Source organism: Mastomys coucha, unplaced genomic scaffold (assembly GCF_008632895.1).
Source record: "Mastomys coucha isolate ucsf_1 unplaced genomic scaffold, UCSF_Mcou_1 pScaffold9, whole genome shotgun sequence".
Classification (NCBI taxonomy): domain Eukaryota; kingdom Metazoa; phylum Chordata; class Mammalia; order Rodentia; family Muridae; genus Mastomys; species Mastomys coucha.
The window spans coordinates 69,953,276-69,975,092 of NW_022196915.1; positions in this window are offsets into that span (position 1 = coordinate 69,953,276).

Here is a 21,817-nt window from a genome sequence, read left to right on the forward strand (position 1 = left end):
ACCAAAGTGTGGGTGCTTTGGTCCTTCTTACAAGGGAGAACAAAATAGGGGAGCAAATACTGAGACAAAGTGTAGAGTAGAGACTTAAGGAAAGACCATAAAGAGACTGCCCCACCTCGGGATCCATCCCATATATAGTCAACAAACACAGACACTATTGTGGATACCAAGAAGTGTATGCTGACAGGAGTCTGATATAGCTGTCTCCTGAGAGGCTCTGCCAGAGCCTGACATATACTGAAGTGGATACTGACAGCCAACCATTGAACTGATCACAGGATCCCCAATTGAGGAGTTAGAGAAAGGGCTGAAGGAGCTGAAGGGGTTTGCAACCCCATAGGAAGAACAACAATAATATCAACCAACCAGAGCTCCCAGGGTCTAAACCACCAACCAAGAGAGTACACATGGAGGAACCCATGGCTCCAGTTATATACGTAGCAAAGGATGACCTTATTGGGCATCAATGGGAGAAGAGGCCCTTGGTCCTGTGAAGACTCTAAGTCCCAGGCTAGGTGATTTTGTGGGCAGGGAGGCAGGAGTGGGTGGGTACACCCTCGCAAAAGCAGGGGGAGGGGAGTGGGATGGGGGTGTCTGGGGTGGGAATCAGGAAAAGAGACAACACTTGAAATGTAAATAAATAAAATACCCAATTAAAAGTGTAAAAACAATAAAGAAAAAAAAGAATGAAAGAAGAAAAGAAATTAAAACAATCTTGGTATTCACAGTGCAGTCAAATATCCTGCAATATTTTCCCCTTTTTGTCTAAAATAAAATACTCTTTCTTTAATCTTGTTTGAATGACAATAGAATACACAATTCTATCCATTTTGTGTTTGACAGCCTTGTAGAAAACACTCTAAGGTCTACCCACCTAAATCATGTTCTATGGTAACTTGGATGTATCAATGTAAAGACAACTTTTTAGACCTTAAAATATTTTCTTAAATTATAAACTACTTAAACTTATCTATGAGTCTAGTCTTCAGTCCCAAGAGCCATGAGAAAGATAAATATTACCTGGATAAATATGAAGTGCAGAGCAAGATTCTTCCAAATCTATAGAAGTGACAGAGACTGCTGGCTGCTTGGGCAGTGACCCAATACTACTCTGCAATATTGGGACATCCATCTCTTCAGCCTACTGGCAAGAATATCTCACAGACATTTCTGTGAAACCTAAATTATGAAGGACTCTCTGCCTTGCCCTGGTAGAGTTCAGCAGTCCACTTTCTAGGTCCTCAGCTTGGACAGCATACTCTCAGGAGTTGGGATAAGAGCAGGTTCTTGCCCCAGTGGCAGTTTGTTACATTTGAAGCAAACTCCATAAGGAGGTTCTTCAATGCCCATCATCTTCTTTGTGGAGAATGGGAATGATGTCTGGAAATGATATGTCTCAATATAAAAAAAAAATGCTTAAATTAATAAAACATGTTTAAATGTCATAATCTTTCTTCAGATTTCTAATGTTTTTGAATACCATCTATTTCAGTTCATGTGAATATGCAAATGTTGCTTATCTCTGGTTATTTACTGTCTGATTAACTTAGAAAATATGTGTTATCTACTAAACTAGTACCTTAAATATGCACGTTTGCCTGGCAGTGGTGGCACACACCTTTAATTCCAGCACTTGGGAAGCAGAGGCAGGTGGATTTCTGAGTTCGAAGCCAGCCTGGTCTACACAGTGAGTTCCTTGACAGTCAAGGCTACACAGAGAAACTCTGTTTCAAAAAAAAATAAAATCCACAAGTTTGATTAACTTGCCTTTCTTAGTTGTCCTAAACAAATTGTAATAATAGATTTCAAAAAGACTAGAACTTTACATTGCACTTTTAATAATTAATTAGGTATACCTTGAAAGGAGACGATACACAGTATGTAACAACAAAAATATAACCTTAATTTTGTATCAATATACAAAAATCTATATCCATGTAACCAAATGTAACTTTAAATATGTATCAATATAGAAAGGTCTATAAAGTGTACTCAACAATCTACCTTTTTGTATTGTTATTTCTAAATTTTTCCTATATCCTCCTTTTTGTCTAAATAAAAAGAAAATATTTCAACTCTAACACAATAAAAGTAATTACTTTGGTGAAGCCATTAATGTCAATCATTTTATAATGTCCAGGTGGCTTGTACTTGGTAGTCCTTGAGTTCAACAGTCTGGAGAATGTTCATGTCTGTCCCATAACCAGTTAATATCTCCCAGAAAATTAGAAAATCACTAAGAATTTGTTATTGATCTCTCCTGATTTGTACTTTTTGTGGTCTAATTTTCTTTAAATCAAGCTAGTATTCTAGATAATTGTTAAAATCCCCACTTTGTACTTTTTCTGGACCAATCTGTAATACCCAGTAAAGCAAATTTCTCTTTACTTTATAATATATTCTCTGAGGTATCTGCATCTGAATCAGCCAGTAAGATAAAATTGATATAATAGTAAATTATAAATTGAGGTAACTATTTATTAATTACATTAATGGTTGTTTTATTAAATATTAGCACAAGGTATGGCAGTTGTACATTGTGGTAAAACATTCAAATGATATATCTTTATTGGTCAACTATTATTAAAAGTAAGTATTAAAAAAAAATCTTTATCTATCATGCCCATGCAAAGGGATTGTGAAAGAACAGTCATTTAAATCAATTACTATCAAAAGCCATGACTTAAGTAATAAAGAAGGCAAGGAGATTCGGCTGTAAAGAAACTGCCTTATGCCCCAGTACAGGGGAATGCCAAGGCCAGGAACCTAGAGAGGGTGGGTTGGTGAGCAGGGGGAGGGGTTAGTGAACAGGGTTTTTTTTTAAAGGGGAAACCAAGAAACAATATATTATTTGAAATGTAAATAAAAAAATCTAATAAAAAACAAGAAAGAAACTGTCTTAGTTTTTTTAAGGATTTTTTAATTAGATATTTTCTTTATTTACATAAAAAATAAACTGTCTTAGCTTTTTTTGTTTTTTAAAGGATATTTTTAATTAGATAGTTTCATTATTTACATAAAAAGGAAGCTGTCTTGGTTTTTTAAAAGATTTCTTTATTAGGTATTTTCTTTACTTACATTTCAAATGATATCTCCTCTCCCAGTTTCCCCTCCAAACAAAATATACAATCCTATTCTGTGGCCGTCCCGCAGCTTCCTCTATTCCCTCCCCCTGCTTACCAACCCACACTCTCCTGCTTCCTGGCCCTGGTATTCCCCTAAACTGGGGCATAGAACCTTCAAAGGACCAAAGGAATTTCCTAGGCCATCCTCTTCTACATATGCAGCTGGAGCCATGAGTCCCACCACTTGTACTATTTGGTTGGTGTTTTACCCCTGGGAGTTCTGAGGGTACTAGTTAGTTCATATTGTTGTTCATCCTAAGGGACTGCAAACCTTTCAGCTCCTTGGGTCCTTTCTCTAGCTCCTTCATTGAGGAATCTGTGCTCAGTCCAATGGATGGCTGTGAGCCTCTACTGTATTAGTCAGGCACTGGTAGAACCTCTCAGGAGACAGCTATATCAGGCTCCTGTCAGCCAGCACTTGCTGGCATCCACAGTAATATCTAGGTTTGATGATTGAATATGGGAGGATTCCCAGGTGGAACAGTCTCTGGATTATCCTTTTTTTAGTCTCTGCTCCATAGTTTATCTCTAAAACTCCTTTGATGGGTATTTGGTTTTCTCTTCAAAGAAGAAACAAAGTATGCACACTTTGGTCTTCCTTCTTGAGTTTATTGTGGTTTGTGGAATGTATTTTGGGTAATCTGAGCTTCTGGGCTAATATCCAATTATCAGAGAGTACATACCATGTGTGTTCTTTTGTGATTAGGTTACCTCACTCAGGATGATATTCTCCAGATCCATCTATTACCCTAAGAATTTTGTAAATTCATTATTTGAATAGCTGAATAGCACTCCATTGTATAGATGTACCACATTTTCTGTATCCATTCCTCTTTTGAGGGACATCTGGGTTGTTTCCTGTTTCTGGCTATTATAAATAAGGCTGCTATGAACATGATGGAGCACGTGTCCTTATTACATGTTGGAGCATCTTGGGTATAGGCTCTGGAGTGGTATAGCTGGGTCTTCTGATAGTACTATGTCCAATTTCTGGAGTAACCACCAAACTGATTTCCAGAGTGGTTGTACCAGCTTGTATTCCCAACAGCAATGAAGGAGTGTTCCTCTTTCTCCAAAACCTCGCCAGCATCTACGTTCACCTGAGCTTTTGATCTTAACCATTCTGACTGGTGTGAGCTGAAATCTCAGGGTTGTTTTGATTTGCATTTCCCTGATGACTAATAATGTTGAACATTTCTTTAGGTGCTTCTCAGCGATTTGGTATTCATCAGTTGAGAATTCTTTGTTTAGCTCTGTATGCCATTTTTTATAAGGTTATTAGGTTCTCTGTAGTCTAACTTCTTGAGTTCTTTGTATATATTGGATATTAGCCCTCTATCAGATATAGGATTGGTAAAGATCTTTTCCCAATCTGTTGGTTGCCATTTTGTCCTATTGACAGTGTCCTTTGCCTTACAGAAGCTTTGTAAGTTTAAGAGGTCCCATTTGTCGATTCTTGTCCTTAGTGTATAAACTATTGGTGTTCTGTTCAGGAAATTTTCCCCTGTGCCCATGTGCTCAAGGCTCTTCTCCACTTTCTTTTCTACTAGTTACAGTGTATGTGGTTTTATGTGGAGGTCCATGATCCACTTGGACTTGAACTTTGTAAAAGGAGATAGGAATGGATCAATTTGCATTCTTCTACATGCTAACCACTAGTTGACCCAGCACCATTTGTTGAAAATGCTTTCTTTTTTTCCACTGGATGGTTTTAGCTCCTTTGTCAGAGATCAAGTGACCATAAGTGTGTGGGTTCATTTCTGGGTCTTCAATTCTATTGAATTGATTCACCTGCCTGTCACTGTACCAATACCATGCAGTTTTTATCACAATTGCTCTGTAGTACAGATTAAGGTGAAGGATGGTGATTCCACCCAAGCTTCTTTCATTGTTGAAAATTGTTTTCACTATCCTAGGTTGTTTTGTTGTTCCAGATGAATTTGTGAGTTGCTCTTTCCAAGTCTGTGAAGAATTGAGTTGGAATTTTGATTGGGATTGCATTGAATCTGTAGATTGCTTTCTGCAAGATGGCCATTTTTATTATATTAATCCTGAGAATCCATGAGCGTGGGAGATCTTTCTATCTTCTGAGATCTTTGATTTTCTTCTTCAGAGACTTGAAGTTTTTGTCATACAGATTTTTTACTTGCTTAGTTAGAGTCACACCAAGGTATTTTGTATTATTTGTGACTATTGAGAAGGGTGTTGTTTCACTAATTTCTAGCTCAGCCTGTTTATCCTTTGTGTAGAGGATGGTCACTGATTTTCTTGAGTTAATTTTATATCCAGTTACATTGCTGAAGTTATTTATCATGTTTTGGAGTTCTCTAGTGGAATTTCTGGGGCCACTTAAGTATACTATGATATCATGAGCAAATAGTGATAATTTGACTTCTTCCTTTCCAATTTGTAATCCTTTTATCTGCTTTTGTTGCCTAATTGCTCTGGGTAGGACTTCAAGTACCATATTGAATAGGTATTGAGAAAGTGCGCAGCCTTGCCTAGTCCCTTGTTTTAGTGGAATTACTTCAGGTTTCTCTCCATTTACTTTGATGATGGCTGCTGGTTTGCTGTATATTGCTTTTACTATGTTTAGATAGGGACTTTGAATTCCTGATCTTTCCAAGACTTTTATCATAAAGTGGTGTTGGATTTTGTCAAATGCTTTCTCAGCATCCAATGAGATTATCATATGATTTTTTTCTTTGAGTTTGTTTATATAGTGGATTACATTGATGGATTTCTGTATATTGAACCATCCCTGCATCCCTAGGATGAAGCCTACTTGATCATAACGGATGATCATTTTGATGTGTTTTTGGATTCAGTTTGCAAGAATTTTATTGAGTATTTTTTCACCGATATTCATAAGAGAAATTGGTCTGAAGGTATTCTTTCTTTGTCAGGCCTTCATGTGGTTTAGGACCTGAGTAATTGTTGGTTCATAGAATGAATTGGGTGGAGTACTTTCTGTTTCTACTTTGTGAAATAGTTTGAGGCGTATTGGTATTAGGTCTTCTTTGAAGGTCTGATAAATCTCTGCACTAAACCCATCTGGTTCTGGGCTTTTTTTTTTTTTTTTTTTGGTTGGGAGACTATTAACAACTGTTTCTATTTCCTTAGCAGATTAGGGACTGTTTAGATCATTTATCTGATCTTGATTTATCTTTGGTACCTAGTATCTGTCTAGAAAATTGTCCATGTTCCAGTTTTGTTGAATATAGACTTTTGTAGAAAGATCTGATGATGTTTTTGGATTTCCTCACTTCTGTTGTCATATCTCCCTTTTCATTTCTAATCTTGTTAATTAGGTTACTGTCTCTGTGCCCTCTAGTTAGTCTGGCTAAGGGTTTATCTGTTTTGTTGGTTTTCTCAAAGAACCAGATCCTGGTTTGGTTGATTCTTTGTATAGTTCGTTTTGTTTCTATTTGGTTGATTTCAGCCAAGAGTGTGATTATTTGCTGCCAATGATTCCTCTTGGGTGAATTTGCCTCTTTTTGTTCTAGCGCTTTCAGATGTCCTGTCAAATTGCTGGTGCATGCTCTCTTCAGTTTCTTTTTGGAGGCACATAGAGCTATAAGTTTTCTTCTTAGGACTGTTTTGAATGTGTTCCCTAAGTCTGGGTATGTTGTGGCTTCATTTTCATTAAACTCTAGAAAGTCTTTAATTTCTTTCTTTATTTCTTCCTTGACCATGTTATCATTGAGTAGAGGGTTGTTAAGCTTCCACTTGTATGTGAGCTTTCCAATGTTTATGTTGTTATTGAGGAGCAACCTTAGTTATTATTAGTTATTATTAGTTATCTGATAGGATGCAAGGAGTTATTTCAATCTTCTTGTATCTGTTGAGGCCTGATTTGTGACCAATTTTATGGTCAATTTTGGAGAAGTTACCATGAGGTGCTGAGAAGAAGGTATATCCTTTTATTTTAGGATAAAAATGTTCTATAGATACCTATTAAAACCATGTTTCATAACTTCTATTAGTCTCACTATGTTTTTGTTTAGTTTCTGTTTCCATGATCTGTCCTTTGCAGAGAGTGGGGTGATGACGACTCCCACTATTAATGTGTGTGGTGCAAAGTGTGCTTTGAACTTTAGTAAAGTTTCTTTTATGAATGTAGATGCCCTTGCATTTGGAGAATAGAGGTTCAGAATTGAGAGTTCATCTTGGTAGATCACACCTTTGATGAGTATGAAGTGTCCCTCCTCATCTTTTTGATCACTTTAGGTTGAAAATATATTTTATTCAATATTAGAATGGCTACTCCATCTTGTTTCTTGGGACCATTTGCTTGGAAAATTGTTTTCCAGCCATTTATTCTGAGGTAGTGTTTGTCTTTGTCACTGAGGTGGGTTTCCTGTATGCAACAAAATGTTGGGTCCTGTTTATGTACCTAGTCTGATAGTCTATATCTTTTTATTGGGGAATTGAGTCCATTAATATTAATAGATATTAAAGAAAAGTTGCTTCCTGTTATTTTTGTTGTTGGAATTGGAATTCTGTTCATGTGGCTATCTTATTTTCATTTTGTTAGAAGATTGCTTTTTCTAGGATGTAATTTCCCTCTTTGTGTTAGAGTTTTCCATTTATTATCCTTTGAAGGGCTGGATTTGTGGAAAGATATTGGGTAAATTTCATTTTGTCCTGGAATACTTTGGTTTCTCCATCGATGATAATTGAGAGATTTGTTGGGTATAGTAGCCTGGGCTGGTCTTTGTGTTATCTTAGAGTCTGTATGACATCAACCCAGGATCTTCTGGCTTTCATAGTCTCTGATGAGCAGTCTGGTATAATTCTGATAGACCTGCCTTTATATGTTACTTGACACTTTTCCCTTACTGCTTTTAATATTCTTTCTTTGTTTTGTGCATTTATTGTTTTGACTATTATGTGGTAGGAAGAAACTCTTTTCTGGTCCAAGCTATTTGGAGTTCTGTAGGCTTCTTTTATGTTCATGGGCATCTCTATTTTTTTAGGTAAGGGAAATTTCTTCTATAATTTTGTTGAAAATATTTACTGGCCCTTTAATTTGGAAGTCTTCACTCTCTTCTATATTCATTATCCTTAGGTTTGGTCTTCTCATTGTGTCCTGGATTTCCTAGATGTTTTGGGATAGGAGCTTTTTGCATTTTATGTTTTCTTTGACTGTTGTGTCAATGTTTTCTATGGTATCTTCTGCACCTGAGATTCTCTTTTCTATCTCTTGTATTCTGCTAGTGATACTTGCATCTATGGCTCCTGACTTCTTTCCTAGGTCTTCTATCTCCAGAGTTGTCTCTTTCTGTGATTTCTTAATTGTTTCCACTTCTATTTTTAGGTCCTGGGTGGTTTTGTTCAATTCCTTCACCTGTTTGGTTGTGCTTTCCTTTAATTCTTTAAGGGATTTTTATATTTCCCTTTAAAGGATTCTACTTGTTTACTTGTGTTCTCCTGTAATTCTTTAAGCGATTAACTTAATGGCTAGTACAAATTTTGCTGAGCCAACTCTCACCAACTGTATTGAGTATTCTCTCTGCATGATAGATCTCAATAAGTAATTTTAACATAACTCAAAACTTGTTTATTTATGTTTAGGAACAATTATATCATATATGGTACAAACATTTGTTTTTTTATATATTTTCCCAAAAATTCATCAGGAATACAAGGTGGCATGGTATGTTACCAATTGAGGATAAAATGTGTTCATGATGGAAATCTATAGAGTGAAATTAATTCAATCACAAACACCATGACTGAACAAATACAACATAGATATTTGATCATCAGGTTTCTATATCCTGGTTGAAGTGCTATGTCATATCATAGTGGCACTGGCTAGAACCAGTTTGTTATACTGTAAAAAAGGTGACCAGTTACCAAACTCTCAAAGGACTATGGACTGCCCCCACACCATAGTATACTCGCCTTCATTTTGTACAGTTCAATGGTGTACTTAAAGTTAATAAATTTTAAGAATATATCAAGCTGGGTGGTGGTAGCACAAGCCTTTAATCTCAGTGCTTGGGAGGCAGAGGCAGGTGGATTTCTGAGTTTGAGGCCAGCCTTGTCTACATAGTGAGTACCAGGACAGCCAGGACAACACAGAGAAACCCTGTCTTGAAAAACAAAAAACCAAACAACAACAACAACAACAAAAGAACATATCAGTATGATTTTTCTGGATATTACGAAACTCTAAAAATATACAGGAGACCTCATCATAATCCCATTCAGGAAATAATTAAGTCCAACATTGTTTGAAGAATGTCTTAATATGAAATTAAAGCAATAAACTGTATATATAACAGTCAGTCCAAATTAACTCAGCCCAGGATGAGAAAAAAAACTATTATTTTGAAAATACATAAATTGTTAGCGTATGTAAGCAACAATAGAAAAGAGGAGAGATAATTTCATTGACAAGTAAGATAGAGTGAAGCAGCATATCTAGAGGATCTGGGATGACACTACCCTGCCTGGGATATTTGATTCATAGGCTTGCTTTTATTTTTCTTCCCCTTAATTTGTTGTAGATGAAGATAACTACTTTTTTCTCTCACTTGGAATCAGATACGGTAGAGAAGAATTAAACTATTACTAATATTATACTAGTATTCTTGATATGAAAAAATGTGGACTATAATAAATAAAACTCAGTAAAGAAAATTAGTATTATCAATGTGTAAATCCACTCACTTCATTCATTATTAAAATGTGACATACTATTTTAAATATCTTGTAGGGATAGCAAAATAAAAAGCATGTTTATCATCAGGAAAACAAAAATATTTGACAGCTTGCTTTCTTAATTTCTTTAATTGTGGGGAAGTTAATTTGAAATATTCCTTCATATTCCATAATTTGCATAGTCTTCATATTTTAAAAATATATTTCATATGAGCACATTTGAAATAATATAAAACATATTTTCCCATAAGTTGACATTTAATTTCAATATATTTCACATATACTCTCCCAGATATTCTGACATATGGTCTTGATAAAATTGAACACATATCAGTCATAATTATGTCATGATAATGTCAATTTGATTTGAATATGGTCTAGCTTCCTAAATTATATTGTGAAAGACAGATTCTGTTAGTTGCTAATGCCTCTTGCCTCCTGCACTAAAATAAGGGTAGCAAACTTTATCTAATTCATTCTTTTCTTCATTCCTTCATTCCTTCACATTCACTATTCACTCATCCATTCATTCATTTACTTACTTCGTGAACATGTCATCTAATCAAAATTTGTGTAATAGTATTTTATTGTGGATGGGTCAAAATTATTAATAAACAAGTATTTAGTTTGAATATTTCAGACTAATGGAATTGAAAGAGGAAACAACTAATTGAGGATATAATAGTTTTTTTTTCTATATAACTATGAAAGGAATATGAAAGAATATGAAAGGAAGAAAATTGTTGAGAGTTGAAAGGTATTTCACAGAATGCTTTCTCAATTTGAAGATGAAAGAATAGATTCATAAGAAACGCAGTAATGTGATAACTATATTGTTAAAAAATGTCTATCTTATTTTAATTTTTCCTTTTTCATTTTCTTTTTTATATTTATTTACTTATTTTATTGGTTATTTTATTTATTACATTTCAAATGTTATGTCCTTTCTAGGTTTCCCCTCCACAAACCCCGTTTCCCATCCTCCTTCCCCCAACTCTATGAGGAAGCTCTGCCACAACCCACTCACTCCCACCTCACCACCCTACCATTCCCCTACACTTGGGCATCAAGCTTCACAGGACCAAAGGTCTCTCTTCCATATATATCAGATACTTTTTCTTTTGTTCAGAAGGGAAACCGGGAAAGGAGATATATATGACATGTAAATAAAGAAAATATGTAAGAAAAAAAAAGAAAAAAAAGAGTATTTTGAAATTGTAAAGTTCTGTGACTAGTTTTTCTAAAGGTATAATAGAGCTTTGAGAAGTAGCCATTTATTTTTTTAAATGTGCACTGGGGTTTTATTTGCATGTATGTCTGTATGAGGATGTTGTATTCTGGAGTTACTGACATTTGTGAGCTGGTGTGTGGGTGCTGGGAATTGAACCAGCGTCCTGCTTAAATTTCAAGAGATTTCAAATTTTTATACCTTGGAGCCTTAAAGGATGAGATCTTTCTTTCAGGATGCTTTCTATTAGACACAGGTTCTCTAGAGGAGCAGTCAGTTTCATAACCACTGAGCCAGCTTTCAGCACCAAGATGGACACTTCTTTAATTCCATTATGCTCACCTTTAAATATTACTGAAATTTTTATATATTTATCTTAATTTTTCCCATGTTTATATAAAATATAATTTTCTCATATTTATACAATTATAGTGGTTCTTATATTTACATAGAGCATGAGTACTACCCAAACAATCATTTGTAATAAATGCATTAACAATGTGTCCTCTGCTTTTTAAAATAAAGTGCATGTGTGTTTTTTTTTTTTAAAGAAAATACTTTCCATTTTATAGTTTGAGTGAAAGGACACATTTGCACACTTCCACCTAATTAAATTCAAACTGAACATAATTTGTTTACAAAAAGACAAACTTCAAACTGAGAGGAGAAATATTCTTTTCAAGATTTATTTTATTTTATTATTTTATCTTTGTATATGTAGTGTCTAAGTGTGTGTTTCTGCACATTTAGGCCATATATATGTAAGTACTCACAAAAATCGGGAAAGGATGGCAGGTCTCCTGGAGCTAGAATTAGAGGTGGACAAGAGGTAGATGTAGATACAAGAAACCAGACTCAAGTTCCCTGAATTCACTGTTTTTAATAGCTGAGTAGTTCTCCATTGTGTAAATGCACCACATTTTCTGTATCCATTCCTCTGTTGAAGGACATCTGGGTTGTTTCCAGCTTCTGGCTTTTATAAATAAGGCTGCTACTAACATAGTGGAGCATGTGTCCTTGTTATATGCTAGAGCATCTTTTGGGTATGTTCAGGAGTGGTAAAGCTGGGTCCTCAAGTAGTACTATGCCCAATATTCTGAGGAACTACTAGACTGATTTCCAGAGTGGTTGTACCAGCTTACAATCCCACCATCAATGGAGGAATATTCCTTTTTGTTCACATCTTCACCAGGATATGCTGTCACCTGAGTTTTTGACCTTAGCCAGTCTGACTGATGTGAGGTGGAATCTCAAGGTTTTGATTTGCATTTCCTTGATGACTAAAAATGTTGAAATTTTTTTTTTTGTATTTAATTTTCTTGGGAATTTTATGTATTTTACCTTTCAAATACTCCTTTCTCAGTTTCCCCTCTGGAATACCTCTTTCCTTTCCCCCTCCCCCTGGCCCTATGAGAGTGCTCCCCCACCCACCCACTCATCTACTCCCACCTCACAGCCTTGGCCTTTCTCTACACTGGGGCATCGACCCTTCACAGGACCAAGAGCCTCCCCTCCCATTGATGCCTGATAAGGCTGTCCTCTGCTACATATGTGGCTGGAGCCATTAGTCCCACCATGAGTACTCTTAGGTTGGTGCTTTAGTCCCTGGGAGCTCTAGGGGGTTTGGTTGGTTGATATTGTTGTTCTTCCTTAAGTGCTTCTCAGACATTCAAGATTCCTCAGTTGAGAATTCTCTTGTTTACCTGTGTAGACTATTTTTAAATAGGATTATTTGGTTCTCTGGCTGCTAACTTCTTGAATTCTTTGTATATTTTGGATATTAGCCCTTTATCAGATGTAGGGTTGGTAAAGATCTTTTCTCAATCTGTGGATTGCCATTTTGTCCTATTGGCAATGTCTTTTGTCTTACAGAAGCAAATGCTAGGGCAATGAGGCAGGAGTGGGAGGTCAGGTGGCAGAGCATCCTCACAGAGATAGGGGAGAGAAGGGACGGGAGAGGGGGTTTGTGGAAGGGAAACTGGGAAAGGGGATAACATTTTAAATGTAAATAAATAAAATAATCAATAAAAACATTTAAAAGAACTAAGTCACCTTTCTAGGCTACTGGAGAAATTTATTCTTTAATAAAAAATTTACTAAAGATTTGTAAATTTTTATTTTCTTCTTGACTCTCCCCTCTCTTTCACTTGGAATGTAACATAATATTGTCCCATGAGTTATTTAAATAAATAATGATGTATTTATCATTCACATCCTCTTTTGTGCAAGCATATGGGTGAGGGGTGATAATACACACTCATATTTGTTCAAGTGATATATCTGAGTATCTGGTATCATTATTAATCTCTCTCTACCTTATATATTGATCTAGATTATCTCACTTCAACCTTTAGCTTAATTTGAAAAGCATACCTAGACAGATTGATTGGTCCTTGACTTTTCTTTCTGAGTTGTAATTAGAAGTTAGTTTTATGTCTACAAGTCATTTAATTGTGTCTACCATATAACTGGTGTAAACCTGGTACCCATTTTCTTACTTTACAACTTGTATCTTGAGGGAGGTGGGTTACTTGTTCCAGCCTCCATGAAATTGCAACCCTTCTGTACAAAGTAGTTACATCATAAGCACCACCTGTCTGGTGTTGTCTGATGAATTGACCTTGAGATGCTTTTTGAGCCCCCTTTTAATGAAGGTACAGAGACCCCTTGATTTCTTAATGACTATACTGAGGTTATTATTTTCTTATGAAATTCTGGTCAAGTAAGGCTTTATTTTTGACTCTCTTTTCTTAAGCTCCCTTTAAATAATGTCATTTCAAGTAATTTCAAATTTATACAGCTTAGAGCCTTAAATGGATGGGACTTTTCTCTCCAAAATGTTTTCTATTGCTCCAGAGAAAAGTGTTGTTTACCTTTAATAACAATAATCTATATAATTACTGTGGATTGCTTTTACCTCACTAGTCTACAACACTCCTTTATTAGGGAAAAAAATATGTTGTCTGAATCTTTTTACTCCAAATAGAACTTTTATTTGTCTTTATCTCTACTATCTGCAACATTTCTTTCCTAGGCCAGCCTTGTATCTTGTCATGTTCCTATTCCTTTCAATTTGTCTTCTCATTATAAATTAGGTTAAACACAGTGAGCAAACACTTAAATAATTCTTTCTTGATATTTATTAGACAAATAAATTAGCCCCTTGCTACTGAATTTGCCCACATTTATATTTCCAGAACATGGACAGGACATTATTTGTGGCTTTGGCAAGATGTAACAGAGAAGGTTTCCAGCCCAATAACAAAGAATATCATTGTTTTTCTGAAGTCTTATGACCACAGTGTTACAATTCTATTTCAGTTTTCTTCTTGCATATGCCACTAAAATGCAACATTAAGGTCTGCTTAATACTGTAGATTTTTCCAAAGTACAATTTTAATTATTTTCTGCATTTCTTTCACAAATCAGTTTATAATACTTAACTACTGCACTGTCTGTTTTTTCAGATTAATAATCCTACCTCTGGGTAAAAATCTTCAGCTTTAGTTACTATTCTCATTGATATGACAAAATACTGGAGAAAAGCAACTTACAGAAGTTAACTTTTATTTTGGTTGATAACTTCCAGGTGTACAGTCCATTGTGAAGCAATGTTAGCAAATAGGTTTAGCCCAGAGTAGCTAGTTTGTTGAGTTCTTGGTACTAACTTATAATACAGAGAGTGTGGGCAGAGGTAAGTCCTGTCTATAACTCTCAAGCAATGCTTTCGTTTTCATATTACTGCAAGATAGACTCTAAAAGTCTCACAGCCTCTCCAAAAAGCACTAAAAGGCAGTGAGTGATAAGGTGGGGTTACATTAACCTGTGGAGTTCATTTTTGTTTGCTATGTAAATCAATTTGCACCAACCACTTTATTTTAAAAAAATAAACTAATGCTTACTAGGATTATAAACAAGATAATAGGCAAAGGAGTTATGGTATCAAAAAGAGCTAAGAGGTAGTTATATAACAAGAGTCCACTCTAACTTGGAAACCAGTTCATAAATCCAGTGATGCTGGCTTTTTCTCCATGGTGGGCAGGAAGCTCCACCGTTCAACATTTCTATCTGCGTACATAACATGTTCAAAGCTGTAGCGCTGAACAAGATATATAGAGAACTCATATACTGTGAGTCTATACATTTTATCTTTTCTGTTTAACATTAAGTATTACTACAAACATAGTCTAAGTCACATAGCTGCATAAAGATATTAAGAGGGTAAAAAAATTAAACTGTAAAGTATATGATTTTACAGTCTAATTTTTTATTGGATATTTTCTTTATTTACATTTCAATTGCTATTCCCTTTCCCAGTTTCTCCCCAGAAACTCCCTATTCCATCCCCCTCCCCGTGCTTCTATGAGGGTGCTCTCATACCCACTCCTGCCTCTCAGTTCTGGCCTTCTATACTGGGGCATCAAGCCTTCATAGGACCAAAGGCCTCTCCTCCCATTGATGACCGACAGGGCCATCTTCTGCTACATATGTGCCTGGAGCCATGGGTCCCTCCATGTGTACTATTTGGTTGGTGATTTAGTCCCTGGGAGCTCTGGGGGATTTGGTTGGTTGATATTGTTGTACTTCCTATGGGGTTGCAAACCCATTCTGCTCCTTCAGTCCTTCCTCTAACTCCTCCATTGGGGACCCCAAGCTCAGTCCAATGGTTGGTTGCAAGATTCCTAATATAATGTTGTCATTTCTCCTATAGCGTCAGAATCTTTTGAGGCATCTTTTGTTGAGGTTAATGCTACAAGTGAAGATTAAGCCTTCAGTGTTGAATAGGAAGTTTGATTTTATGGTATTTGTATTTTTTCCAGATATTTTCTTTATTTACATGTCATATGTTTTCTCCTTTCACAGTTTCCCCTAAAAATATAAAAATAAAAAAATAAAAAAAATAAAAAAACAGACCAAAAAAAAAAAAAAAACCCAAAAAACAACAAGAACAAATCCCTATTGCTTCCCCCCTCCTCCTGCTTGTCACACTACCCTCTCCCACTTATTGGCCCTGGCATTCCCCTACACTGGGGCCCAGAACCTTCACAGGGCCAAGGGCCTCTCCTCCCATTGATGATCGACTTTGCAATCCTCTACTATACACATGCTGCCGCCATAACAATCAGTCCCACCATGTATAGTCCTTGGTTGGTGGTTGAGTCCCTGGGATCTCTTAGGTTACTAGTTAGTTATCACACTATGAAAGCTGAAAAGCCGATTCCTTGCAAAACTACCCTATTATTGGTTGTGCAGTTCTGCATCCACATTCAAAGGCATTCATTTACAAGCTATGATTATTAAACACAAGATGTTTTCTTTTTGAGATGTTTCATTCAAAATACTTATCACAATGTTCATATAACATTTTTAGCAGCTTGGGGAAAAATATCAAGGTGTATAAGATTGATACTTATAAATATTTAATGTTTTAATATTTAGTTATCAGAATTTGACAGAAATTCTGAGTCCTTATGGATAGGTATTAAATATTTATAAATCATTAGTTGTTTTTACAAAATTCTAAGAGTAGTGTTTTCTATTGAATATTTGGATTCTCAGTATATTCTTATCACCAAATACCAAATGCCAAAATCATCATCAATGCCTTATACATTCTTATCCAAGCCCACTGTGTCACAAGATCTTATTGTTCTTATTAAATAAACAAATCAACTCTAATGGAATAATCATTAATTCTTTCAGATAATAAACTTTATTACTGTTGTTATTACAAAATTTTTAACTTAACAATAATCTTCAATTCTTAATTTTTAAAATTATTAATTGTCTTATATTAATCAAGCTGAGTAGCATCAAACTTCTCATTTTCCCCATAATAGCAAATCAATACATCCATATCTATGAAATACATGACAATAAATTTACAAGCCTTCAGGAGTCCACAGAGAAAAGATTATGGACTATAACAACTTCTAGTATAGACCCACAGATAATGGCTTAGAAGTTTCTCAATTTTTCCAAAATTTAAAGCACATTGAGTTATACTCAGGATCATAACTACAATAAGATAGTTATACATGTAATAGAAGCTGAGTTTGCATTTTTCTCATGATTTGTATATTCATTGGGTATGGTTAAAAATCTATAAAGTCTGAAACAAAGTGTTACCTTAAAACATGAAAAAGGGTTGATAGTTAAAAAGTCTGTTTGTCACAAGATAATTTATGTATATGATTCAACTGTTGTTTTGAAAAATAGATTGACTAAAGCACACTGTATAAGTAACTTAACACTCAACTCCTGTTTAGCAAAATTGACATTTTTGTTTTTATTAATATTATCTATGTTACATCCCAATCATTGCTTCTTCCTCCCTCCCCTCCTCCTAGTCCCTTCCTTTTACATCACCAGTGCCCCACCCATCCTTCCTTTTTTTCTCCTCAGGAAAGGGGAGGCCTCTCATTGATAACAACCAGCATTTGCCGGGTGGTGGTGGCACATACCTTTAATCCCAGCACTTGGGAGGCAGAGGCAGGTGGATTTCTGAGTTCGAGGCCAGCCTGGTCTACAGAGTGAGTTCCAGGACAGCCAAGGCTACACAGAGAAACCCTGTCTCGAAAAAAAACAAAAAACAAACAAACAAAAAATTGATTTGCAGTAAGACTAGGTACATTTTACATGCTGAGGCTAGACAATGCAGCCCAGTTATGGGAAAGAAATCTAAAGGCACGGAGTGTAGTCAGAGACAGCCCTTGCTCCAGCTGAACTGGTCCCACGTGAAGGCCCAGCTGCACAACTGTTATAGATGTACAGAACTTTCTATCTTTAAAAACCAAAATAAATAAATAAATAAATAAATAAATAAATAAAAGTTCAACAATATTTTTTATTCATTCATATATTGAATTACAATTTTCTGAATTTCATAAAAGGAAAACACTCGTTAGTTTTGCAAGGAAATAAAAAGTGAATAGTATTCCAATAGAGCTTGCTGAAATAGGATGGTTGTGTGGAAGGGATTAATATCACTAACAAATGAGGTTTCTTTGATAAATATGAAATGAATTGTACTCAATAATGCTGTCCATGTCCTCATATCATCTATAATCACAACAGAAACTAAATACTTTAACACTGTGTATATATGTGTGTGCATATGTGTGTGTATATATATGTATGTGTATATATAATTTTAAGATACATTCAATATTCTTTTATTTATTTATTTGATATTTTCTTTATTTATACTTCAAAGGTCTTCCCCTTTCCAGGTCTCCACTTCAGAAACCCTCTATCCCATCCCCTTTCCTCCTGCCTCTATAATGGTGCTCCCCCACCTACCCACACACTCCTGTCTTCCCTCCCAGGCATTCCCCTATATTGGGCATCAAATACCTTTAGGCCCAAGGGCCTATCCTCCCACTAATGTCCAACCAGGCCATCCTCTGCCACATACACAGCCTGAGTCCTGAGTCCCTCCATGTGTATTATTTGGTTAATGGTCCAGTCCCTGGGAGCTCCAGGGGATCTGGCCAGTTGATACTGTTATTCCCTCCATGGGGCTGCAAACCCCCTCATGTCCTTCAGTTCCTTCTCCAACTCCTCCATCAGGGACCCCATGCTCAGTCCAATGGTTGGCTGCAAGCATCCCCCTCTGTATTTGTCAGGCTCTGGCAAAGCCTCTCAGGAAACAGCCATATCAGGCTCCCATCCAAGTTTGACAACTGTATATGGGATGGATCCCTAGGTGGGGCAGACTCTGGATGATCTTTCCTTTAGTCTCTGCTCCACATTTGGTCCCTCCTCTCTCTCTTAAGCTCTTGCTCTTACTTTCACCTCTTGTTCCTTCTCCCTTCCCCCGGCGTACCAGCTCTTGCCACCTGGCTATGGCTGGTGTCTACTTTCCTACCTTCTCTCTTTCTCTCTGTTTTCTAAAATAAAGCACCAAAACTATGGACTGCCTCCTTTCATCAAGACTCACCATGATAGAGCAATGGATTATGCTTTCTCCTAAAGAGCCTCCTCTAGTCATCCTCAGGAAGCCCTTCCAGGATTTACAGCCTAGAGACTGGACCAAATGACTCTGGCCTGTGCAGGAACAAGCCAGTACCCCTTTCTCCCTTTGGCCCCAGAGCTGACTGAGCTGCCCGCCGGGCCCTTACTTCCTTCTGAGGTCTTCTGCAGTGTCCAGTGATGTTCTGCAATGTCCAAGAGCTAGAACCTGTTATCCTCATTGGCTTCCGTTAGGCCCAGGTACCCGAGGCTGCTCCCTCCCACAACTGTGGACTGGGATTAGTGGCTTCCCACAGCCACATGCCTACTGGGACAGGATGGGAGAGGATCCCATCATCTGCCCAACCAGGGTCCCTGAACTCTGGCAGGATGAAGGTCTTCCTCCCACCCTTTTATTTTCCCACCACCCCGTGCCCTACAAAAAAGGAGACATAATAACAGAAAATGAGGAAATTAAAAAAAAATCATCAGATCCTACTATAAACCTCTATTACTCAACAAAATGGGAAAATGTAGATGAATAAGATGGTTTTCTAGACAGATGCCACATACCAAAGTTAAATCAAGAGCAAGTAAATTATCTAAACAGGCCCATAGCATACAAGGAAATAAAAGAAGTCATTAAAAACCGCCCAACCAAAAAAAGCCCACTGCCAGATGGATTTAGTGCAGAATTCTACCATACCTTCAAAGAAGACCTGATACCAATTTTCCTCAAAATATTCTATAAAGTAGAAAGAGAAGGAACACTACCTAACTCTTTCTATGAAGCCACAATTACTCTGATACCTAAACCACACAAGGACCCAACCAAAAATGAGGACTTCAGACCAATCTCACTTATAAATAGTGATGCAAAAATACTCAATAAAATTCTTGCAAAAGGAATCCAAGAGCACATTAAAACTATCATTCACCACAATCAAGTAGGCTTCATCTCAATGATGCACAGTTGGTTTAATATATGAAAATCTATTAATGTAATCTACTATATAAACAAATTCAAAGAAAAAAATCACATTATCATTTCCTTAGATGCAGAAAAAGCATTTGACAAAATACAACACCTCTTCATGTTAAAAGTATTAGAGAGATCAGGAATTCATGGCCCATATCAAAATATAATAAAAGCAATTTACTGCAAACCAACAGCCAATAACAAATTAAATGAGAAGCACTTGAAGCAATCCTGAAATTGGGGACAAGAGAAGGATGTCCACTTTCCCCCTATCTATTTAATACAGTACTCAAAATGCTAGCTAGAACAATAAGACAATAAAAAGAGATCAAGTGGATGAAAATTGGTAAAGAAGAAATAAAGTTATCACTATTTGCAGATGATATAATAGTATACATAAGCAATCCCAAAAATTCTACCAGAGAACTTCTCCAGCTGATAAACAACCTCAGAAAAGTGGCCAGATATAAAATTAACTCAAATAAATCAGTAGCCTTCCTTTGTACAATGGATAAACAGGCTGTGAAAGAAATTAGGGAAACAATTCTCTTCACAATAGTCACAAATAATACAAAATATCTTAGGGTAACTCTAATCAAACAGGTGAAATATCTGTATGACAAGAATGCCAAGTTTCAAAATAAAGAAATCAAAGAAGACCTCAGAAAACGGAGAGATCTCCCATGCTCATGGATTGACAAAGTTAACATAGTAAAACTGGCCATCTTACCAAAGGCAATCTATAGATTTAAAGCAATCCCCATCAAAATCCCAGCACAATTCTTCAAAAACATGGAAAGAGCAATTCCCAAATTCATCTGGAAAGGCAAAAAAATCAGAATAGCAAAACAGTAAAAGAACAGTTGTGGAAATCACAATCCCTGATGTCAAGCTTTACTACAGAGCAATAGTGTTGGTACAGAGACAGACATGTTGATGAAGACCCAGAAATAAAACCACACACTTATGGTCACTTGATCTTTGACAAAGACCCCAAAAATATACAATGGAAAAAAGAAACCATCTTCAATAACTGCTGCTGGTCTAACTGGCTGTCTGTATGTAGAAGAATGAAAAATAGACTCATATTTGTCACCATGTACAAAGCTCAAGTCCAAGGGGATCAAAGACCTCAACATAAAACCAGATACACTGAATCCATTAGAAGAGAAAGTGAGAAAGAGCCTTGAACTCATTGGCACAGGGGGAAATTTCCTAAATAGAACTCTAACTCATGCTCTAAGTTCAAGAATTTATAAATGAGACCTCATGAAACTGAAAAGCTTCTGTAAGGCAAAAGACATAGTCAATAAAACAAATCAGCAACCTACAGACTGGGAAAAAAATCTTCACTGACCCCACATCTGATAGAGGATTAATATCCAAAATATATAAAGAACTCAAGTTAATCACCAAAAAACCAAACAACCCAATCAAAAAATGGTGTATAGAACTAAACCCGAGAAGTTATAACTGAAGAATCTCTGTTGGCTGAGAAGTACCTAAAGAAATGTTCAAAGTCCTTAGTGATCAGAGAAATGCAAATCAAAACAACCCTGAGATTCCACCTTACACCATCAGAATGGCTAAGATCAAAATCTCAGGTGACAACACATGTTGGTGAGTATATGGAGAAAGAGGAACACTCCTCTATTGCTGGTGGGATTGCAAACTGGTACAACCACTCTGGAAATCAATCTGCAGGTTCCTCTGAAAATTGGAAATAGATCTACCTGAAGACCCAGCTATACCACTCTTGGAAATATACCAAAAGAAGCCCCACAATGCCACAGGGGCATGTGTTCCACTATGTTGATAGCGGGATTATTTGTCATAGCCAGAAGTGGGAAACAACCTAAA